We start from the raw sequence: 17300 nt of genomic DNA, 5'->3' as shown, positions 1-17300 counted from the left end.
ATATCCCCAAATCCTTGGGACAAGGTCTTGATGATGTGGCAAATAATCAAGCGATCAAAGTAGGATGTTGGAATTGTAATTTGTCGAAAGCATGGAAGATGGCGACCCATGAATTAGAAGGTTTTGGTTTTTTCCCGCCCCTTGAGATCCAAGAGAGTAATTGAAAGTGGCTCAGCACATGGCTGGCAGGCCCCATGACCTTTTACTCCTTGACTTTGTTTTTGTTTGGATTCCCCCCTTTTTCTGCATTCCCTTCAATCCTTCAACTGTTTGCTTCTTTCTCAGCTTAAAGGCCTCTCTCCATTTTTTACAGTACAAGTGATCTGTGTTCAAAACCACTTTTAATTGATGTGGCAAGTGAAATAAATATGGTTTCAGCCATTGAAAAAGCAATGACTGACAGTTTACGAAGAAGAAGAAGAAGACATGTTGTCCACTGTTATTTAACCATGTTTTGGTATCATCAATTCATCACTTCTTATGGCAAAAACACACACGCTTTCTTCTGCCACTTCCCCCGGTTCATAGGGAGAATGACTTGCACCTCAGTTGCAGATAATATCAATAGAAGAAACACTGTTTAAGCCATATTATTGTTCACACGGATTGATTGATCTATTAAACGCGTTACCGTACTCAAAACTTGGTTTGGAATTCAAATAACATGGATTCTATCTATTTTTGTGTTTCCAATATGATGCTTTCTGTTCTCTTCTGTCATCCCTGACAGATTGTGGGTTGCAATGGCTAAAGTCCATACAAAGAGGAGCCCAACCCAGAATCAAACTACAACCATTTCAATTCAAAACTACTCTCCTTTTTTCTATATAAATCCACACCAAATGCTCATTCAACCTTACATCTTTTCATATCTACTGCTTCTTGTGTAGGAACAGGTAAAAGCAAGGAAGAAAATAGTGGAACTAGAAACAGGTCACATATATTCGTATGGCAGGCAAAGAAAAGGAGACGAGATTCCTTAGTAACAATGGCGCCGGGTGCGAACCGTGCAAATCTTTGGGTGAAAAATGCAATCATTTGGTTAAGAAGCAGCGAGCCAAATTCTACATCCTCCGACGTTGCATAGCGATGCTCGTCTGCTGGCGTGACCGTGGCGAGCCGTAGGAAAAAGACCGGCGTTGTTTTGATTTCAAAGTCTCTACTTTTATAGGAGTACTACCGTAATTAAAAAGAGTGCGGTACTTTTGATTAGTTTTTAGTGTAATTGTAGGTCATTTATCAACTTTCAAGGACAAGGGGAATTTATATGGACTCACGTAATAAAAAAAAAAGTGTGGATCTGGTTTTCTTGGAATATGGTGTAAAATCTGGGTTTTCATCAGATCCTGAGGACATCACATAGGCGAGTTTAGTTATGCAATATCATGTAATTAGCTACAATTAATTTTCCTGGTTAAATAGGCAGTTTCCTACTGATATTTACACTGGAATTTCTTCTCTTTTTCTTTTTTTTTCTCTACCTTTTCGTTCTTTAATTGACGTATTGAAGAGGTGATTAGGTAGCCGTTAACTTGTTCCTGGAGTTTCACTGATCTGATATTTCCATTGATTTATAGCAAAAAAGTTTTAGTTATATATAGAAAGTAGCAGATTGTTTCCTTTTCTCCTCAAGTTCTCTACTTGAAATCAGCATTGGTTGGGGAGAAAAAGAATTAAATTCTATTTTCCTAGATTTCAGAATCTTTGCTTTCTTTTTTCCAACGTCAATCATTGAACTCTTCCGTGTTCTGTGCTGGTAAGTCTGAGTTTGATCATATATAAGGATGACATCTTTAAATATAAAGCAAAAACATCACGTGTGAGGGGAGACCAAAGGGGATAGTGCTTCCATGGAAAGAGCAGGCTCCTGTATGACGGACAAATCTTGTTAACGTTGATCCTTCTTTCTAATCCTAATTATATTCTTTTCTTTTTCATACCAATCCAATCATCTCATACTAGCTGACTATATTTTTTAAATAAATATTGTCTTATAATCAACATAAGATATTAAAAAATATATTTATGATTTTTAGTTCGATTAAAAATTTAGATTTGAATTTTAAAAATATTAAAATATTAAATATTTGATTTCATAATCCTGTCAGATTTGATAAGGTCAATCTCCGTTGAAATCATTTTATAAATAGGTGAGTAGTCATAATTCAAAAACCAAATAAATATTTGGTGCATTTATATGATGTAATTTTGTTAAAATTTAATCTATATTTATATCATATATAAATTCTTTAAATATATTATATAAAATAATTTACACCAGTGTTGAGGAAAGCAGATCTAGAAATGTATTTTATTTCCTTCCAGTTCCACCGATAGGTAATATAATATAAAAGGGTTGTAGTGGGTGCCCCCCTCGTGCGGCCCTCTCATTAAATTCTTCCCCTTTATAAAGTTAGGATCCCACTTTCCCTGCCCTTTATAGTCCATTTTGTTGTCATCAAATTCAATTCTCGTCACCTAATTTCACCCACATTATCACATCTATGTTTTCATTTCCATTACCCACTAACGCAATTAGGGATGTGCATGGGATTCGAATCCGACAAGTTTTGATCCGATCGGGTCGGATTGAGTTTTTTTTTTTTTTTAAATGGATTCCGATCGGGTCGGATCGGGTTTTTTAAAGGTCATGTTCGGGTTTGACAGATTCAGATTTAGGGTGAAAAAAATACCCTACCTGACCCGACCCGAAAATTTTTTTTACCTTATATATTTAGGAATAATTACAATTATAACCCTCTATATATTATTTCTTTTCAATTAAATTACTGTTTTTATTTAATAAAAATAATATTTTTTTATTACTTCTGGTCAAGTCGGATCGGGGTCAGGTTTACCTCAAAAAATCAGGTCTGGTTCAGGTTGAGCGGAGGGTATATATTTTTCGGTTCGGATCGGGTTAGCCGAAACCCGACCTCTGCCCATCCCTAAACATAATCAATATTTAATTCGCTTCATGATAAAAAAAATTTAACGTTTGATTGTATAAATATTTGTTTTGATTTTTAAGTATTTTAGGGTTCAATGTTTTATTTTAAAATAAAATATTCTCTGATCCAATAAAAATTACTAATTAGTTAATGATCATTATTCATCGTTGATGTGGTACATGTGTCATATGTATATAAATGATGATGTAATATATATATATATATATATAATTAATTAATGATGTAATATATAACATATGTTCTTAAAATAATGACATGATACATATCACGTCTTTACTTGTATAAAAATTATCACATCAACTATAAGTATTGATAATCAGTTAATAAAATGTCGCTTATCCAATCAGAAAAAGATTTTACTTGAAGATGAAATTGTTTAGAAAAAATTAAAAAATAAAATAATTATTTTATCAAACGGTAATTATGTGATGTATTCAATGTTATTACTCCACGTTCACATACGGATTAGAAAGGTAGATGTAAATCTGAAATCTGATGGCAGTCAAAGTTGTGAGGATGGGGATATGGTCTTCGATATAGGATTGGCTGGTAACCATTCTCCATGGCAAAACAGACCAAAAGCTGGGCCATGGGGCACTTGTATACTTGTATGACCATTAAGCAAGCAGAGACAGGCAACACGTGCATATCTGACAACGTTGAAATATAGGGGGAGTGGTATTATTACACAACTTTAGAGCCAATTCAATGGAATCAATTATTTATCTCTGCCAAACCTCACCAGCATTCAACGATGTTGTTTCTGATCAGTCTTTGCCTTTTCACGTGGACATGCACGTGTGGGTAACACCATAGAGTTAAAAAGGGCATCAATGAAAACCCAAAATAAACCTTGCTTTTTTATATGATGTTTGATATTTATCGAAAAATTACTTAATTTTTTTATTTGTGTTAAATACAGTTAGAGAAAATATTATAGATTTGATACCCTTTTTGGGATAGATGTTAGATCCATAAATTTGTTTAAAATGGTGTCTAACAGGTAATTAATTTCTATTAGGGTGATATTTGTGTTAAAACGTCAACTTTCTTTATTTTTTGTGCAAAAAACTTTCTGCATTAAAATATTTAAATATGTTTTTAAAAATTATTTTATAACTCGATAAATTTTGATTTTTGTATGAAATTACACAATACAGTTATGTCTACCAATTACCACTTGGCACTTTCTAATGTCTTTTCGACCCTTTCAAAATCCTATATGTATAGTCTAGTCTAGGAAAACTTTGAGAGTAAGTAATTTAAAATATGAATAATTTTATAAAAGTTTTATAACTAGTATTTCTTTTTTAAAATAACGATGATGATGATGATAATAATAAGAAGAAGAATAAATATTTTATAATTTAAAAAATTATAAATTTCATATATTTTTGAAAAATTTCTTAACTTTTAAAATTAATTGTTTAAAAATATAAAAAATATCAAAATAAAATTTTAATTACAATTGAGGGATCAAATGAATTATTATTCATTAATTATTATTTTTTAACAACAGTTAATAATGTGTGTTCATTTTTAATAAAATTAGCATTTAATATTTATTTTATATTTTTTAAAATTAATATTAGAAATAATATTTTAAATGTATAAGTGATATTTTTTAGCTTTACATGCTTTTTTTATTGAATTTTGTTACAAGTTTAGAGAGTAACACAAAACAAAGAAAAATCTTTAGATTTTCATGTATGTATTTATACTTTTCTTTTACAAACATTTTACCATTATTTTTCTTATTTAATTTGAATAATATAAGAATAAATGATTAATTTGAATTATAACTCATATATATACTCCATTAATTCAGAAAGTATCAACTGGTAATTGGTAAATATAATTGTATTGTTTAACTTCAAGCAAAAACCAAAATTTATCGAGTTATAAAATAATTTGTAAAAGCATATTTAAAGATTTAAATGCATAAAAATTTTTGCACACAAAAAATATGAAAGAAAGTTGATGTTTTTACACAAATATCACCATAACAAAAATTAATTACCTATTAGGCACTGTTTTAAATTTTTTTTTACATATATAGCACTCATCCCAAAAAGCCGCAAATCTTTCAACACGTGGTGTCACATCAGCGTGAGGGTGGTTCATTAATTTACTGATTAATGAGGTTGAATATTTATTCTTAAAGACTTCTGATCCCAGAATTTGAGTGGTTCATTAATAATGAACTTGAAGAAAGTTAATATACCTATTGTGAGGTTGAACTATAATAAAAACTCTTAGGTGGCGTTTGGTTGGATGAAATCTCTTGGAATTGGGGGGAATTGGAATCCAATTCCACCACTTTCCCATGTTTGGTTCAAGTTTTCCAAGGGAATTGAAATCCCTCATGGCTTCAACTTTCTATCAAATGAGGGAAAGTGAATTACATCCAAGAATGGATGGAATTTTATTCCCTTGTTGGAGGGAATTGAAATTTAACTATACTACCCTCATCAATCTTTTGGTAACTTATTCATATATTGAATAAAAATATTTTTTTATTATTTCGGGTTGGGTCAGGTTTCTAATTCATATATTCGGGTCGGGTCGGTTTTTTTAAGTGTGATATTCGGGTCGGGTCAAGTTCGGGTTTAGGGTGAAAAATACCCGACCCAAAAATATATATAATTTTACCTTATATATTTAGGAATAATTATAATAATACCCCTATATATATATTTTTTTCAAATAAGTCACTGTTTTTATTGAATAAAAATATTTTTTTATTATTTCGGGTCGGGTCGGGTCGGATTTCTAATTCATATATTTGGGTCGGGTCGGGTGAAACTTTATTTTGTTCGGGTCGGGTCGGTTTTTTAAGTGTGATATTCGGGTCGAGTCGGGTTGGGTTTTTTTAAGTGTGATATTCGGGTCGGGTCGGGTTTTTTTAAGTGTGATATTCGGGTCGGGTCGGGTTCGGGTTAACGGTGAAAAATACGGACCGACCCGAAAAAATATATAATTTTACCTTATATATTTAGGAATAATTACAATAATACCCCTCTATATATAATTTTTTCAATTAAGTCAATGTTTTTATTGAATAAAAATAATTTTGTATTATTTTGTGTCGGGTAGGGTTTCTAATTCTTATATTGAATAAAAATAGTTTTTGGTATATTTTTTGGTAACTAATTAACATACTCCGATTGGAATGTATTGAAATATTGCTCTATCTTTTGGTAACTTATTAACATATTTTGATTGCGATGATTTTAACTTATGATGTTTATTAGCATGATTTTTATCATTTATTGAAATGAATAATCAATCAATAAAATGAAAATTTAATATTTTTTAATTTTTTATAATATATTACTACATGTAAGTTGTAAAACAAACAAAAATAAAGCAAAAAAACAAGAAGGGCAATTCTGTCATTTTACATTACTGAAATCAAATTCATTTGACATGTCTGCGAACCAAACAGAATATGGAATTGGATTCCAATTCTTGACAGATTCCAATTCCTTCACAGATTCCAATTCCTTCACAGATTCCAATTCCCTCATAAACATTCAAGCGAACCAAACGCCACCTTAATTATTTCATAGCTCTGTTAAGAGTGGTTTATTTCAAGATAAACCTGATGAAAGCCACCTTCTATGAAAAATGTTGGGCTGTTTTGCTAGCACATTTACTAGAATCATAAGGTAAGATAGCCATATATATATATATATATATATCTCTTACACATCGAGGACTTAGGTGGATGAAGGGATTAGTTGTGTGTTATGAGCTTACCCTAATCTTAGAAAGTTTAAGACTAGTTCCACTTATTTAAGAAAATGATTGCTCATCATCATTATGTGCTAGTTCCAGATACGTTCACTAGTACTTAAAGCAACTAATCTCGTTATTGCTCTTCCGAAAAGATAATTTTTTTGAGTTTCGGAAGAATTATTTCACATTAGTGGGGGAATGTTGATAATGCTCAATCCCACACAATATTGGAAACACTATTGGGAATGTGTATTTAAGGTTTGGATTCTCCACTTCCTTGTTGAGTGAAAGAGAACAAGGGGAACTCTCGCGCACCGCTGCCGCCTTCTGTCTATCTCGGCTAGCTCAGCTCAGTTCGTGGTCGTGGTAATATGTGTCTTCGACACGTCTGAGCGGATACTATCTTTTTAGAGAAAATTCTTGTGAAATTTCTTTTTGAAAGAAACAAATGAAAAAAATGTGAAAGATTTCACCGGATATTTATAAACTATTGAGGACTATTTAAATTCAAATGATAACAGCTGATTTATGAGCTGTCTGAAATTAAATAAATTAAACAATTTTTTTTCCTAAATTAAATCAAAACGTAAGATGTATCTGGACTGATTTACAGCTTTGTACAAAGGAGACAAATTGTTAATATCAGGAGTTACATGATTTAATTTCAGGAGTTATAACAGCTGAATAATAATGCAATGAACCATTTTTAAGTTAGGTTCATCTAGACGTTTCAGCTGTTACAATAAAAGGGTTTTAATCATGATTTTTATGGACGATTTTAACCATGTGTCTAACCTATAAATAGAGAGTTGATTTCAACTTCTCAACTCACTCTCTCAACAGCTTTTGACTCTCTAAAGTGTTTACAAAGCTTTATCTCAATATTTTCCGATTAGAAGTGCAATACTACCAATAGTCTACTTCGATTTTTGGTGTATGAAATTTAGAACGATCGTGTTAACTTTGGGGGACGATCTACCTATTAGAGATATTACACACATCATGACGAATTTATTTTTAAGGTAATGATTTTACCATGACACAGTTTACGAATTTATTTCTTTTAGATTACTATTTATCTTATTTTGTAAGTGTTACGGTGTGATTTTGCAGTCCATATTTTTAACATTTACAATGTTAATTACCAATGACATTTTTCGACGTGGGGTTTGTTTATTGCATGTATGACTTCATCATGTGCTTCTCCTTCATCAATCAAATCACCCCATACGAAATGGTGATTAAAACTAGACGACCAAAACGAAGAAAGAAACGTGTGAAGCAGTGACATTTTCTTGAGGTTACGATTCATGGAAGAGTGTGAACAGATGGAAGAAGAAAGTCCACTTTAACTGCTAAGCAATCAAGTGTGTTTTGTCGGTGAGTTTTATGTAATTTTAGCTACTATAGTTTGGATATAAAGGTTTAACACTGACATGACAGCATTTTACTGCATTCTTCTTCCGGTCAAAGGGGATGGCCATTACTATTCGCCCAAATGATTTTCATGCTATTCTTAGATTCTAGGGTAAACTACACTGCTACTTAAATTTATATTTTTGTCTTTTCACTTTTGATTACCGATTGAAAGAAATCTATTTTTTATTTGTTGAATTTTAGTGAGATAATGAGGGACTAAAATCAATCTTTTTTTTAAAAAAAAACTTGTGATCCAAATCTAATAGATCGAAAACATAATGAACCACTTATGTAATTTACCTAGATTCTGATATCACTTTTCAATTTTTTTAAATAAATAATAATCATAATGATTGCAAAACTAATCAATCTTCACTAAAATTAAACCCAATTAAAATAATATATAAATTACTTAAACATAATTTATTTAACATAAATATAATTTTTAGAAATTATAAATTCAAATTAATTCAATCCAAGTCAATCCAAGTCTTAGGTAAAACAATGACCTTATGTGTGCGTTTAGTTAATGGAATGTAAGATTATTAGTGAAAATAAAATATTACCAAGGAATAAGATTATTGGGAATGTTGTATTTTGTGTTTGGTTGGTTTAGCAGGAACGTAAAATTACCGTGTTTGGTTAAAGAAATAAAAGATTATTGGAATGTTTATTTGACCAAATTGTCCTTATTATATATTTATTTTTTAACAAGTTGGAAAATATTTATATATTTTCTTTAAAAAATTTAAATTCATAAAATTTATATAATTTTTTTTACAAAATTAAAAATATAAAAAATGTTTAATGAAAGGGTAAAATTTTATTTTAACCCTTGAACTTTATATAAAATTTAATTATAGATTTTTTTTTGTAAATCTGAAATAGTTTAAGGATAAATTTATAATTTAACCTTCGTAGAATATTATTCAATGACACAATAAGAATATTTTTTAAAGAAATTTTTTAAGGGCATTTTAGTCCAAAACACCGATAATCCACCAATACCAAAGAAAATGAGTTAATGACATTCCCGGTAATATACCCAAAAAATCCACTATTAATAATGTAAGATTACCGAGTTGGGAATCCCACATTCTCCTGTGAGGCATCATAAAGTCTAACCCGGTTGGGAAACTTGGAAATCTTCATAGGCCTAGTTTAATGGATGACAAGTTATGATGCTCTGCTGCTAGGTACATAAATGACCAGAAGGGGCTAAAGTTAAATTAAATCTTGTAAATATTTTAAGGATAAACTATATAGGTGATCCTTTATATTTTTTTAGTCTGATCGATTTTGATCATTTGTTAAAAAATGTGATTATGGTTTCTTAAATTGTTGGTATATTTCTGCCAACTCTCTCACTCATCGACACGAACACGAACACGTAGTGCTTTTTGTGAATCCGTCAACTCAGTCCTAACTGTCAAGCCCAATGGGTTTCTGGATGAATGAGACTTCTCAGACAGTGACGGTGTCACACTTTGAATTTTTCGGATTTCAAATTTTAAATTTTTTGGACTAAATTCGGAGACTTAACGTAATAGAACTCATGAACAAATTATAAGAACCACGAAAATCTAAGGTCTTGGACCTGGATTTATCCATTTTCCTTTGGCTTTCAAAAATAAAAATCAAAGTTTGTGGATAAAGGGTATTGAATCTAGCGAGATGTATTATCAGATATTATCCAATCCGAATTTTTGAATATATGAAAATTTCAGATATTTAAAATAATGTTCCGTATTCGATTTGAAATTTCATGCCATACTACAATTAAAATTTTAAATAACATAGTACAATAAAATAGTCTCCTAAATGTTAATATTAGACATTTTACCAGAAATGTTAAAAAAATTAAAATTTTAGGTAAAAAATTAAAAAACAGATCGGATATCCAAAATTTTAGATCGGATCGGATTTTTTTCACACCCTAATTGAATCCGTTACCACCTGAGCCTTCTCCCTAGACCTTAGTCATCTAACTGTTACTAATAGGATATATTAAAATATCTTCATATCCAATAAGACCACCCCGAGCTCAGTTAATTGAACCGAAAAAAATAAAATAAAATAGGCCCTTTTTGTTCGAACCACCGAAATCCTTCAGAGTCATCAATCGTTGATCCACCATTATTCACCCTACTCCGACCGACCATAGCTTACACCACCACATCTAACGACACTGACGTCATCCCCCGATCAAACCCAACCAGTAGCTATCTCGAATACATCGTCCTTTATCGTAAAATCGTGGGAGTTCGTTCAACAAACTCGTCTCCGATCTCGACCGTCGCTCATCGGTGAGATCACCGCCCCCGCCAATGAGAGTACCACCCCCATTCAATCACAGTCCAACGTTCCACTCGTCGTAAGTTGTCATCGTTCTTCGTGGAGAAAGCTTTAAAGCTTCGGTGAGAACCCAATTGCCGATCACGAATTCTATCGATTTTCGACCGAACAAAGCGTCTGTTGGCCACATTGCCTACACCACTGGACTTCCTGGCACTTCGCGATCAAAACCAACCAGTGGGTTGCTCCACCGTCGTGGTTTCCTCCCATCATCGTCGGTAAGAACTCCAACCTCTCTTGGATGTTTTTCTTTATTTTCAACTAGTTATTGGTGTTGAATTTGGTTGCTTATGGTATAATAGTGTTTGGAGTAATTATCCGTCTTTCTCGCCCTTTTTGCTCATCGTACAGGCCGCCACGTGCCACATTCGTACGTGTGACAGCTTCTTATCCAAAACCCTTCTAGAAGATTGGTATGGTAAAACCGAAGTGAACCAGGAAACTGATCGGTCCAACTATACTGGTAAAACCAAACTATTGATCTTTTGGATTATTGACTCGCCAAGCTTTCGGAACCGTCTTTCGGGTGGGCCCGAAATTGGGCTTCGACTTAGGAAAATTGATTTGGGAGTCGCAACTGATCATTTATTTTAAAACAAATGGGTTGATCAGACACCTTATTTCTTACTTGATCTGTGTCTTACCAAAGATGTGTCGGATTCGGGAGTCGGTTACAGTCAAGGAAGGATTAGCACCCTTGAACTGCCCTTTCGGTACTACGTAATTTCCAGTTGTCTTTAATTAAGAAAATTGTAGATTTTAAAAGGTAAATAATGATCCAAAACTTACCTCTAACTGATTGAAATACCCTTAGAAGATAAAAAATGTTAGAAGGAAAAAAGTAAAAATGAATAAAATAAAGAAAATAAAAAATAAGCAAAGAAATAAAGAATAAAAAATAAGTGAATAAATAAAATGTATATACATATAAATAAAATGTTAAGAAAAAAGTATATAGGATATATAGTAATAATAAAAAAATATATATAATAACTATAATTATAATAAAGAAGAAAAAATAATACAAAATAAAACATACCCTATGAAATTTGGGTGGAGACAAAAATGGGGGGAGGGCCTAGGAAAAAAAAGGTTGAGAGAAAAATCATATATATTATAATAATAATAAAAAAATTAATAAAAAAGAAAACGTACTCTACTATAATTATTGCACCGAAAAAATGATTGAGTGGAGACAAAACAGGAGAGTCTAAGAAGAAAAATGTCAAAAGTTGACAATATATATATATATATATAGTATAATATGTAATAAAATAAGTAAAAATAATAATAATAATATATACATATATATAAAATATTAGGTAAAATAAATAAATAATAATAATAAATAATAAAGTAATATATATATATATAATAGTAAGATATAATACTAAAAAATAAAAAAATAAAAAAATACATATATATATATATATAATATTAGGTAGAGAAAATCGCCTCAGTGACCAAAAAAAGTTATAATACGATTTAACCAACTTTTTTTGGATTTGCCAAATGACCAACAAAATCGCAACGCGAAATAAAAATCGCAACGCGATCCCCAGAATCGCAAATCAGTTTCCAAAATCGCAACGCGATTCTTGAAAATCGCAATGCGATAGTACAAATTCGCATTGCGATTTTCCAAAATCGCAACGCGAATATGAAAATCGCAACGCGAACACATAAATCGCAACGCGTATCCGTAAATCGCAACGTGTATCCGTATATCGCAACGCGTATCCGTAAATCGCAACGATAATACATAAAATCGCAACGCGTATCCGTAAATCGCAACGCGATATTTAAAGCGCCATTATAATCGCTACGCGTATTTATTTTCAAATTACAAAAACCAATATTAAGACAAAATCCCGTAATCGCAACTCATAACCTAAAACCTAAAATCAACTCAGTCCCATCTCCATCTCTCTACGGCGAAAAATCCGTCCCCATCTCCGAAGATTTCCGTCCCCATCTCGGCGAAATCCCTCACAACCATTCACGGTCAGAAATCCCTCACAATATTCAGAAATGGAAAATCAACCTCGAGGGTTAGTTTTTTAATTATTTTATTTTGAAATGTTTGCATTATTGTAGGTTTTTCATATTGAAACTGATGATAAGTTTACTGGTCATTTCAATAATAGATTAACCATTTCACTTAGATTTCATTTCGCGTTACGATTCTGTCGTTGCGATTTCATTTCGCGTTGCTATTCTCTCGTTGCGTTTTCAAGTTAGTATTTGTCTTTGTCTTTGTTCTGTTTTGGTTGAAGTAATGCAATCCCATTCAAGTTTCAATTTGCAGAAGAGTCGCAACGAGATAAATGAAAATCGCAACGAGAGAATGACTGTCGCACGAGAGAAATGAAAATCGCAAAAACAGTGTTGCAAATTTTAGTTTCAAGAATAAACTACTACTTTTTATGTTTATTGTTTTTGGTATATCTTCACAGTGTAGTTTTTGGTATATCTAACTTTGGTATGTTTATTGTTTTTGTAGAAATTTTTTTCGGCTCAATTGACCTTGAGAAATAAAGTCAGCCTGGCCACTACAATTGCTTCGAAGCTTTCACCTGCTCAAAGACAATTGTTTGAGGAAACCTGCTTCGGGCCATGGCTGAGAGTACATCATCCGGGTGGAGATGCTAATTTGACCCATTTGTGGCTTCAGACCATGACATCAAATCTACCGACAGTATACAACGTGGTGAGGAAGAGATATGGTTTCATTTTCCCACCAGCGTATACTTGTTTGGGCGGAAGGAGTTCTGCTTAATCACTGGTCTACGATTCGGACACGATGATGTAGGCCGGTACACTCGTCATATTGCCCGCCCATGGTATCCCGGGTTTTCCGGATGAGTCAATGGAGAAGCCAACCTACATGTCGACGACCTGAAGAAATTGTTTAATAGAAAGCTGGTTTCACTCGGATGGATGACGTCGATGTTGTCCGAGTATGCCTTCTACTACTTTGTATGCCGGCTTTTTAGGCAGAGAGGCCAGACAACCTATTCATCGGGAGCTAATAATATTGGTAGAGGACCTGAATGCATGGAATCTGTTTCCGTGGGGTTCGTATATATGGAAAGCTACCTGGACTAAGTTGTCGTCTGCCTTTGATGACCGCAAAAGTTTGCGGGGCGATGGGTCCAAATACACTTGTCAGGCTTTGTTTGGGCCTTTAAGGTAAGAATTTATATAATGTTTCTAAAATTATAATTAATTATTTAACAATTACTAATTTGTTATTATTGTTTGTAGATTTGGATATTCGAGGCTTTCCCCAGCATGCGTACATATGCAATAAAAACGTCAAATGATATTCCCAGGGCTATTTCCTGGAAGAGGAAACTCTGTTGGATTGGGAAGACTTAATACCATATGCGACAATAAATAATGTAAGTTAACAGAAATACTTTCATATAATATAAAACAAGTTATTAATAGTAGACGTTTAACTTTGTTTGAGTTTTTATATTTTAGGAGGCCAACATTCCATTACAAAGACTGACACCCACGGAGGAAGAGCTTGCCACTGATTGGTGGCAGCTAGTCAGAGTTTTTTGATGTCACGGATGATGAGCAGCATCCACTTCCTCCAATTCGAGAGCCATCACCTCACCTAGAGCCATCACCCGATCGACCCGACTATACACCTCTAGAACGAGAGCCATCACCTATCCCGTCACATCATCGAGCCTCTTCTCCACCATCACCTCATGATAGGCGACCGGCAAAGATGCCACGACTCCTATCTCCCTGTTCTCCACCTCCACCTCAACGGGATGAGTCAAGGGAGTTACGTGATGAGGTCATGCCTTGCGTGAGGAGATCGGTACTCTACGCGATAACGATGGTGCATGGCGTGTGGAGGTGTCAACTTTACGTGGTGAGGTTGCCGCTCTACGTGAGATGATAGTATCGTTGCAGAATGAGGTTCATACTCTACGCAACGAGGTAAGTTTAAGATTTTCCATATTTAACTTAATGATAAATTTACTCGTAATTTCACTTAGATTAGCCATTTCACTTAGATTGCTTAGTAAATTTATTCGGTTGCTGCCAATTCTGCTAAACTGTGTATTCTTTAACACTGTGAAATAGTATTTGTCTTTGTTTTGTCTTTTGGTTGAAAGTAAATTTGTTCGGTTGCTGCCAATTCTGCTAAACTGTGTATTCTTTAACACTGTGAAATAGTATTTGTCTTTGTTTTGTCTTTTGGTTGAAAGTAAATTTATTCGGTTGCTGCCAATTCTGCTAAACTATGTATTCTTTAACACTGTAAAATAGTATTTGTCTTTGTTTTGTCTTTTGGTTGAAAGTAAATTTGTTCGGTTGCTGCCAATTCTGCTAAACTGTGTATTCTTTAACACTGTGAAATAGTATTTGTCTTTGTTTTGTCTTTTGGTTGAAAGTAAATTTTTCGGTTGCTGCCAATTCTGCTAAACTGTGTATTCTTTAACACTGTGAAATAGTATTTGTCTTTGTTTTGTCTTTTGGTTGAAAGTAAATTTGTTCGGTTGCTGCCAATTCTGCTAAACTGTGTATTCTTTAACACTGTGAATAGTATTTGTCTTTGTTTGTCTTTTGGTTGAAAGTAAATTTGTTCGGTTGCTGCCAATTCTGCTAAACTGTGTATTCTTTAACACTGTGAAATAGTATTTGTCTTTGTTTTGTCTTTTGGTTGAAGTAATGCAATCCATTCAAGTTCAATTTGCAGAAGAAGAAATAGTTTACTTTCGCAACACGAAACTTAAAATCGCAACGCGAAACCAAAATCGCAACGCGAAATGAAAATCGCAACGACAGAATCGCAACGCGAAACCAAAATCGCAACGACAAGATCGCAACGCGAAACCAAAATCGCATTGCGATTTCATTTCGCGTTGCGATTCTTTCGTTGCGATTTTAATTTCGCATTGCGATTCTGTCGTTGCGATTTTCATTTCGCGTTGCGATTTTGGTTTCGCGTTGCGATTTTAAGTTTCGTGTTGCGAAAGTAAACTATTTCTTCTTCTGCAAATTGAAACTTGAATGGATTGCATTACTTCAACCAATAGACAAAACAAAGACAAATACTAACTTCAGGGTATTAGTTTGAAACATATTTTTCTTTGTTATCTGATGCATTTTGTGAACTATGATAGAATAATGACTTGGGTGAATACAATGCAAGTTTGAAACATATTTGTCTTTGTTTTCACTGTTTAAATATCATGTCTGTTTATTTACTGATTTTTGTATTTAATTATTTAGCGGCCCGATAGAGTGGATGCTTTACGTCGGGTTATGCTTGCACGACGGAGTTCACGCATCAGACAGCGTGCACGTGCTATTAAGTCTCCGTACACCCCAATAGTGCGAAGACACCGCAAGAAGAAGCCCGACTCGCCTGTCATCCCTCAAGAGTCCACTCCTATCGTTGAAGAGGCCCCCCCTATCATTCCTCGAGAGTCCCTCCCACCGTTCAAGAGGCCACTGTCATCATTGAAGAGGTCCCTCCCACCATTCAAGAGCCCGATTCACATGGCGTCATATGTAGGCTTCTTGAGAAACCCTCTGACGTGCCGGACATGATGGATTCAAGTTGGCTCTCGTATGAGTTACCGGCCAGTACCATACCGGTATCTGAAGAGGAGAGGGATCAACTACCGGACACAATTCTGGATAACACCCTTTGGGCTAAGACCGCTGTTGATTTTATCTACATGAGCAGAGCCAGGGGTGTTTCACTGACATATGCAAGCTCACCGATGATATCTATTGTTGCTTGATCGGTCTTGGTGGGGCGTATTATTAGGGGTCGAAGACAATGGCTATTTCGATGGGGGGGTAAGTCTTATATTTTTCTTATATTTCAATTTGATTAATTTTTTTTTTAAATTTATGTAAGTCACTAATATATGTCTTTTTTTGTAAAACAGCATATCGATGCGTAGGTGACACGTCTTCTAATAATAAGAAAACTTAAGAAAAATAAAAATATACGATATACAATTATGCCGACGTCTTTCACGCCGTTCACTTGAAGAATGCACGAGATGAATCATTTGATTTGGGCAATGGACAAGCTAAACTTTATCCTGCATGGTGGAGGTCGATAAGGTTAGTATTATTTTAGATTGAGTTTAAAGGTTTTATGAAATAAGTGCGCAAATGAATGAATTATTACTTATGATTGCAGGTGTTTATCCCTGTTTTGGAACGTAAACATTGGATTCTCGTCGAGCTTCAGCTCCCATCCCTTAAGACAATAGTGTATGACAGCATGATAAATTACATATCATTGGCTGATTTAAGAGATGTTATTAAGGATGGAGCTCTCATTTGGCTAAATTCTTGGATGCGATCAATTATTGGACTCGTTCTGGAAACAAGAAGCCAAAGAAGCTCAATATTACAGTTATTAGAGACGAGACCGCGCCACAACAAACGAGCGGAGCCAGAGGAGATTGTGGTCCTCTCGTATGCTTGGCGTTGGAGCGTTTGACGACGGGAAGCATCAAGTATCTACCTCCCACCGATAGAGATAGAGCTGCAGTAGACTTGTGGTTTCGGCATTATATGGCTAAATCGATATATACGAGACGCTGCCTACCTGCATCCGCGTTATAAAAATGTCCATAAACAATTGGTAAGTTTATATACTTTTGGTTTGAAAATGTTTGGTTAAGTACCTAGAATTCAATAATTGCTGTTTGTAGGTTTTAGATGTGTAGAAAGTGTTGTTTGAGCAAATGTTTGGTTTCTGCAGGTTAATCTCAGAAGTGAACTGCGTGAAAATGATGTATGGCTGCAAAAGTTGAT

The sequence above is a fragment of the Hibiscus syriacus genome, unplaced genomic scaffold (genome assembly GCF_006381635.1).
Source record: "Hibiscus syriacus cultivar Baekdansim isolate YM2019G1 unplaced genomic scaffold, ASM638163v2 tig00003721_pilon, whole genome shotgun sequence".
Lineage (NCBI taxonomy): Eukaryota > Viridiplantae > Streptophyta > Magnoliopsida > Malvales > Malvaceae > Hibiscus > Hibiscus syriacus.
Note: the sequence above shows the minus strand (reverse complement) of the source record.